Raw genomic sequence first — 8,141 nt, 5'->3', positions numbered from 1 at the left:
CCAAGCCCCGGGGGAAACTGGCTCGGGACACAGGGCACCAAGACACCCGAGGGGAGGGGCAGACCCTACCCTGTGGTGACGGCAGGAACTGTGACCCGCCCATACCTGGCACTGTCATGCTGAACCCGGTGTGTGTATGTATACTATAAAAACGTTTGCTTTTACCAATTCGATTTCTTGATCCAGTTATTTTGCTTTGGTAAGGAGGGGCTTTGGCTGGGAGGGAGACCACCACCCTTCTGGTCCAGGAGCACCAGAGGAGGAGTCCAGGAGCCTCTAATCTTTATTCGCAGGGTGGCTCTGGCACCTTTCTGGGCTCAGTTTACTCATCCAAAAATATGAAAATGCGACAGTGTCCCCACCCCCAGGGCTGTGGGAGAATTAAATGAGAAGGAAATTTATCACACAGACAGCAGCTATCCATGGGAGCAAAAAGTAATGCTTAATTAAGAATAATTCCTAATTATATTTAATGAAGTAATTAAATTTAATCATTCCGTCATCCACCAAAGATTCATTAGGTCCTGCTTATGTGCCAGGCAGTGAACGTGAAAATCCCTGTGCTTGTGAGCTTATGTTCTTCGGGGCGAAGGGTTTATAAACAGCAAGGAAATGAAGAGTGAAATGTGTACTTGTCCGTCAGTGAGGGTGCTGGGGAGAAAACCTAGGTTGGGAAGTGCGGGTTAGGGGGGCAGTTTTTAATAGGCCGTCAGCACGGGAGCAGAGACCTGAGGAAGGTGAGGGACAGACATCTGCAGGAAGGGTGTTTTGGCAGAGGGAACAGCAAATACCAGGGCCCTCTGGCAGGAGGATGCTCTGGGGTGGAGGTCTGGCAAGGAGGTGGGGGGGGTAGCTGGAGCTGGGGGTCGGTGGGGGGAAGGAAGAGGGAGGTGTGATTAGAAAGGTAAGCGGGTTGGGGCAGATCCTTAAGGTTCTTGGCTTTGACAGGGGGAGCTGGGGAGGGACACGATTAGAATGTCTATGTATGTATTGGCCTGTCTCCAGTGTGCTGGGACAGGACTCCTGAGAAGCCCAGCGCTGCTTTTCCTCCCACTCCCCCCGACCCTCTCCCTGCTCTCCTGCCTGGGCTGCCTGCAGCCCCTGCCAGCTGTCCCTCAACACAGTCTGGCAGAAGGAGGCTGTCTCTCTTGCACGTGGTTCTGGAGGGGAGGGATCCTTTCTTCCCGCTGTCTTTGGTCAGTGTGACTCTGTCACCCACCCCTTAGCATCCCCGTCTCTCATCTGGGCAGCAAGGAAAGCTGAGTTATTTCCCACTAAGGTATGAATGACCATCAGCTTTCATAAACGGAGCCTTCCTGCAATGCTGGGGTGAACGGAGAAGGAATCTCTGTGTGCATTTTACAGATGGAGAAAAGGACGCCCAGAGGGAACATGGCCCAGTCACTTGCTTGATAGGTGACGGGTTAATGGTTAGACGGGGACTCCTGACTCCCACCAACAGCCCCAACTGAATCTTCCCCAGGGCACTCCCACTTTCAAAGCTGGTTTCTTTTTATTTTTTTTTTTGCGGTACGAGGGCCTCTCACTGTTGTGGGCTCTCCCGTTGTGGAGCACAGGCTCCGGATGCGCTGGCTCAGTGGCCATGGCTCACAGGCCCAGCCGCTCCGCGGCATGTGGGATCCTCCCGGATCGGGGCACGAACCCGTGTTCCCTGCATCGGCAGGCGGACTCTCAACCACTGCGCCACCAGGGAAGCCCAGCTGGTTTCTTTTGAATCAGAGGTCTGCAAACATCTTCCGTAAAGGACCAGAGAGTGAATCTTTTTGGCTTTGGGGAACGTGTTAAACTACTCCCCTGGCCGATGCAGCGCAAAAGCAGCCGCAGTCAACACACAGAGGAGGAACGTGGCTGAGTTCCAGTGACACTTTGTCTGTGGACTCTAACTTTGAATTCATGTAATATTCATGTCGTGGAAGTCTTTTTTTGATTTTTTTTTCAACCATTTACAAATACAAAACCCATTCTTAGCTTGCAAGCTTTACAAAACCAGTTAGGGACCATAGTTTGCCAATCCCTGGTTTAAAGCACAGAAGTTACCAATGGTGAAATTTCAGGCTGGGTGGGGAGAGATTCCAGGAGGGAGGGGAGCAGGGAGGGAGGGAGGGGCTTCCCAGTTCCCCCTCATACTCCATTTGTCCAGGGCCCAACCTGTAGAGACTTTACTTGGACTGAACTACCCTCATTGTGCAGCCCTAGGGGCCATGGGTCACAACCTGAACCCTGCCGTTTGCTGGGCTGTTAATATTTTATGGAGCCAGGGACTTTGCAGCCCATGCAAGTGTCAGCCCTGGGGCCGTGGCATCGAGCGCTGAGAACTGCTGCTCTCTCCTGCCTCGTGCTCCCCAGACTCACCCTGGCCCTTCATGTTTGTCAAAATACCATTTGTTGACTGTTCGATGCCCTATAGACCTGAGTTTATTTAATTCTCCCAGGAAGTCCAGAGGCAAAGAATATTATGTCCATTTCACCGATGAGCGATGGGGGCTCAGAGAAGGTGAGCCACTTGCCCAAGCTCACACAGCATGGAGGGGAGGCGACGAGAAGGACTCAGTGCAGGCCCGTCTGACTCTGCAGCCCAGGCCTCCAGCCTCCCCTGCCTCCATTCTCCGAGGAGGGAAGATGGGGAGCAGAGGAAGGTCCAGGCACAGAGGCTGAAAAGGAGGGACATCAGCCACTCAAGACCGGAGGAGCTGCCAAGGGAGTGTGCGTTCTGTCGGCCTCCTTTCTCTCCCACCTTCTCTTAAATTTCCCATCTGAGGCTCTGAAACAGAGGCAAGTGAGAAGGAGTGATTGCTCAAAGTCCTACAGCAAGCCAGGGGCAGACTTGGCCTGGAATCCAGGCTGCAATTCCGAGTCTTGTGCTCCCCACTCCACCCACATCCACAGGATGGTTGCCGAGGAGAGGAGGTGCCTCCCAAGGGAGCTCAGCCAGCTCCAAAGGGGTGTTTTCCGCTCTGCTTTTCCAGCTACCGCCACCATTGGCCAGGGCCCCATCCAGCTGCCCGACCTCTGAGGCTTCTCTGAACCATCAGGGGTGGAAAACAGCCCTGCAGGTCACTCATTAAACTCCCTGATGCAGCTTTTCCAAGAACCCACACTGGACTCTATGTTCCCTCTGGGCGGGGACTGGCAACCTGGGGTCCAGCCCAGAGGACACTCTTTGTTCCTGGGGCCAGTGCCCAGGCCTGGACAGCAGCAAAGTGGCTTCTGGTGCCAACCGTGAGATGGTTGCTGGGCGAGGTGCTTGGGGTCGCTACACAACCAGGCCCCTCCACGACCTGCAAGTGCAGAGCCCTTGAGTGGCAGAGGAGAGACGGAGGAAAAGAGGGACCTACTCCACGGTTAGGTACACAGGCTGCATCTATGTTTTTAGGTTGCCAGGGGACTTAACAAGGTCACATCCATTGAGTGTGCCCTTCAGTTCAGACAAGTTGACCCCACAGTCAGAGCTGACCCTTGGAAAAGGCACCCTGGCTGCAGTGTGGAGGGTGCATTAGAGCGGACAGGAAGACAGGTGAGGTGTCTCCTGCAGAGGTACGGGTGAGAGGTGATGGTGATCTAAGACCACAGCAGTGAGGGGAATTCCCTGGTGGTCCAGTGGTTAGGACTCGACACTTTCACTGCCGTAGGCCCAGGTTCGATCCCTGGTTGGGGAACTAGGATCCCGCAGTCTGCATGGCACAGCCAAAAATAAATAAATAAATAAATAAAATAAAAAGGGGAAAAAAAAAAGAAAGACAACAGCAGTGGGGAGAGGGGGAAGGGACCAGAGCCCTCATTTTCCTCTCTTTTGTTGCTGGAGATTTCAGGCAGCGACTGTGTGCCAGCATGAGAGACAGCATATGACAAGGGACCAATGTGGTGGGAGGAGGGAAAGGGGTCAGAGAAGCATCCCCAAGGAATAGTATGTGCAAAGACCGTAAGACAAGGAAGAGCTTGGCACATTGAAGAAATTGCAAGCAGGCCAGTGCAGCTGGAGTGCAGTGGATGAGGGCAGAAGAGGAGGTACAGGGTTCTAGATTTTATCCTAAGAATGATGGGGGACCATCAAAGTCTTCATAGAAATCATTTCAATTCATTAATATTTCAGAATTCATTATCTCTACACTTTAAAAAATCTTTTTAAAAAAGATATCTACAATACCATTATCATACTTTCAACCATTATCATACTATCCAAAAATCAACAATAATTCCTTGCTATCATCAAGCATCCTGTCAGTGTTCAAACTTCCAATTGCTCATAAAGATGGTATTTCTTTTTTGCTTAAAAAACCACCCCCAGGATCCAAATAAAGTCTACGTTATGATTGATTACAGCCTCTGTGTGTCTTTTAAAGTTTCCCTGTCTCTCTCTCTTTTTTTTTTCTTAAAAACAAACTTTATTGAGATAGAATTAGTCTGGGAATGCAAGGTTGGTTCAACACCTGAAAATCAAGCAATGTAATTTACCACATTTACAGAATAAAGAGAAAATCATATCATCTCAATAGATGCAGAAAAAAACATTTGACACAGTTCAGCCCCTACTCATGACAAAAACATAAAAGCGAACTTCTTCACCTGTGAAAAACATCTAATAAAAATCTACAACTAACATCATACTTAATGGTGAAAGACTGAATGAATGATCCTCTAAGATCATGAACAAGCCAAGGATATCCACTCTCACCAATTCTATTCAACGTTGTACTGGGGTCCTCACCATTGGAATAAGGCAAGAAAAAAAGGTACAAAGATAATACAGGGAAAGAGTAAAACTGTCTCTATTCACAGTCAACATTATTGTCTGTATAGAAAACCCTAAGGTATTTACAAAAATCTACTAGAATTAATCGGCAAATTTAGCAAGTGCAGAAGACAGGGCCAGTAAACAAAAATCAGTTGTGTTTCTATATATTAGCAACAATGGATTGGAAAATAAAATTTAAAATATTATTTACAATAGTATCAAAAAAACCTAAAATACTTAGAAATAAATTTAATGAAAGATAAGCAAGACCTGTACACTGAAAACTATAAAACATTGCTTAGACATCTGAGTCAAGATGGATCTTTCGGCACTCCTATTGAAAATGAGGACATTTGTACCACCGATCAGAGATGCCCCCGCATGCCAGGTCTTCGTCTTCTCTAACTAAAAGACTGGGGCATTTGCCTGAGAATAGGCTTCCACCTGGCAAGTCATCCAAGGTGTCCAATAAGATATCCATCTCAAAGCTGGGCTCTGGAGCAGCCATACCTGTGACCCCAAGAAGCCCTATCTCTTCTAGCACAAGAGGTGACCTGTTCACACTGATGCCACAGACCCCAGCCCTTTCCCATAATAGCCACACATTCTTTCCCAGATGGAGGAAGTCTACTCTCGCCTAGTCCATTTACAACCCCTGATCACCAGCAGGGACCTTTTTTTTTTTTAATTAATTTTTATTGGAGTATAGTTGCTTTACAGTGTTGTGTTAGTTTCTGCTGTGCAGCAAAGTGAATCAGCTATACGTATACATACCTCCACTCGTTTTTAGATTTCCTTCGCATTTAGGTCACCACAGAGCATTAAGTAGAGTTCCCCGTGCTATTCAGTAGGTTTTAATTAGTTATCTATTTTATACATAGTAGTGTATATATGTCAATCCCAATCTCCCAATTCATCCCACCTCTCCTTCCCTCCTTGGTAACCATAAGTTTGTTTCTCTACATCTGTGACTCTATTTTTGCTTTGCAAATAAGTTCATCTGTACCATTTTTCTAGATTCCACTTATAAGCGATATTATATGATATTTATTTTTCTCTTTCTGACTTACTTCACTCTGTATGACAATCTCTAGGTCCATCCACGTCTCTACAAATGCCACTATTCCATTCTTTTTTATGGTTGAGTAATATTCCATTGTATATATGTACCAATCTTTATCCGTTCCTCTGTCAATAGACATTTAGGTTGCTTCCATGTCTTGGCTATTGTAAATAGTGCTGCAATGAACATCGGGGTGCATGCATCCTTTCGAATTCTGGTTTTCTCCAGATATATGCCTAGGAATGGAATTGCTGGGTCATATTGTAGCTCTGTTTTTAGTTTTTTTAAGGACCCTCCATAATGTTCTCCATAGTGGCTGTACCAGTTTACATTCCCGACAACAGCATAGGAGGGTTCCCTTTTCTCCACACCTCCTCCAGCATTTATTGTTTGTAGGTTTTTTGATGATGGCCATTCTGACCGGTGTGAGCTGATACTTCATTGTAGTTTTGATTTACAGAAATGTAGATCAATGGAAAAGGATAGAAAGTCCAGAGATAAACCCACGCACCTATGACCAGCTAATCTATGACCAAGGAGGCAAGAATATACAATGGAGAAAAGACAGTCTCTTCAATAAGTGGTGCTGGGAAAACTGGATAGCCACATGTAAAAGAATGAAGTTAGAACACTCCCTGACACCATACACAAAAATAAACTCAAAATGGATTAAAGACCTAAATGTAAGGCCGGATACTATAAAACTCTTAGAGGAAAATAGAGGCAGAACACCCTTTTTCATAAATCACAGCAAGATCTTTTTTGATCCACCACCAGAGTAATGAAAATAAAAAAATAAATAAACAAATGGGACCTAATTAAACTTAAAAGCTTTTGAACAGCAAAGGAAACCATAAAAAAAAGAAAAAGACAACCCTCAGATGAGGAGAAAATATTTACAAATGAAACAACTGACAAGGGACTAATTTCCAAAATATACAAACAGCTCATGCAGCTCAATATCAAAAAAACAAACAACCTAATCCAAAAAAGGGGTGGAAGACCTAAATAGACATTTTTCCCAATAAGACATACAGATGGCCAACAAACAAGTGAAAAGATGCTCAGCAAGGACCTTTTTTTTTTTTTTAAATAAATGTATTTATTTATGTTTATTTTTGGCTGCATTGGGTCTTTGTTGCTGTGTGCAGCCTTTTCTGTAGTTGCGGCGAGTGGGGCTACTCTTCGTTGCGGTGCACGGGCTTCTTACTGGGTGGCTTCTCTTGTTGCAGAGCATGGGCTCTAGGTGCATGGGCTTCAGTAGTTGTGGCACTCGGGCTCAGTAGTTGTGACTCACAGGCTCTAGAGTGCAGGCTCAGTAGTTGTGGAGCACAGGCTTAGTTGCTCTGCAGCATGTGGGATCTTCTCAGACCAGGGATCGAACCTGTGTCCCCTGCATTGGCAGGCGGATTCTTAACCACTGTGCCACCAGGGAAGCCCTCAGCAGGGACCTTTGAAACTCTAGCTCTTGTAGCTCTGGATCCTTCTGGTCTATATCCTTAAAAGATTCTCACCTGAGATTTCATGTCAAATAAGGCACTGTTTTGTGACACTTGCTATATTTCAACATTATCTCAGAGCTACACTTCTGATCTAAAGCACATATTGAATTCACCACAAATGAAGACCATCTCAAGATGTAGACTGACCTGAGTTTCTTTCTCATTGCTCATATAAACAGCAATTAATTCTTTTGAATAAACAGTTTTAAGTATTTTTTAATGTTTGGAAATTTATAAAGATATAAATAAATGGAGAGATATACCACGATCATGGATTGAAAAACTCAATATTGTTAAGATGTCCATTCTCCCCTAGCTGGTAGATTTATTGCAATCCCCAATCAAAATCCCAGCGGGCTTTTTATATAAACAGACAAGCTGTTCCTACTATTTCTATGGAAATGCAAAGGACCTGGGATAGCTAAAATAGTTTTGAAACAGAACAAAGTTGGAAGATCTATACTATCTGACTTCGAGCTATAGCAATCAAGATGGTGTGGTATTGGCATTAGGATAAATAAATAGTGGAACAGAAGAGGGAATCCAGAAATCGACCAACACTTACATGGTCAATTAATTTTCAACAAAGGTGCCAACACAGTTCAATGGGGAGAGAAAAGTCTCCAGCTAATGTTGCTAGAACAATGGGGAACCGATATGGGAAAAAAATGAACCATCCAAGTTCAGTCTCTTCTCACCTTGATCTGTGCCCCTGGGCAACTATCCACCCTGGTGCCCAGTGGGCAGGGCCCCTGCTGGCAGTTAGGCCTGTTTTCCTCTCAGGAGAGCTGTGACCTCACTGCCCTTCACGTAACCAGTGCCT

This window comes from Mesoplodon mirus, assembly GCF_964341445.2.
Source record: "Mesoplodon mirus genome assembly, chromosome: 1".
Taxonomy (NCBI): domain Eukaryota; kingdom Metazoa; phylum Chordata; class Mammalia; order Artiodactyla; family Ziphiidae; genus Mesoplodon; species Mesoplodon mirus.
This window is presented reverse-complemented; position numbering follows the sequence as displayed.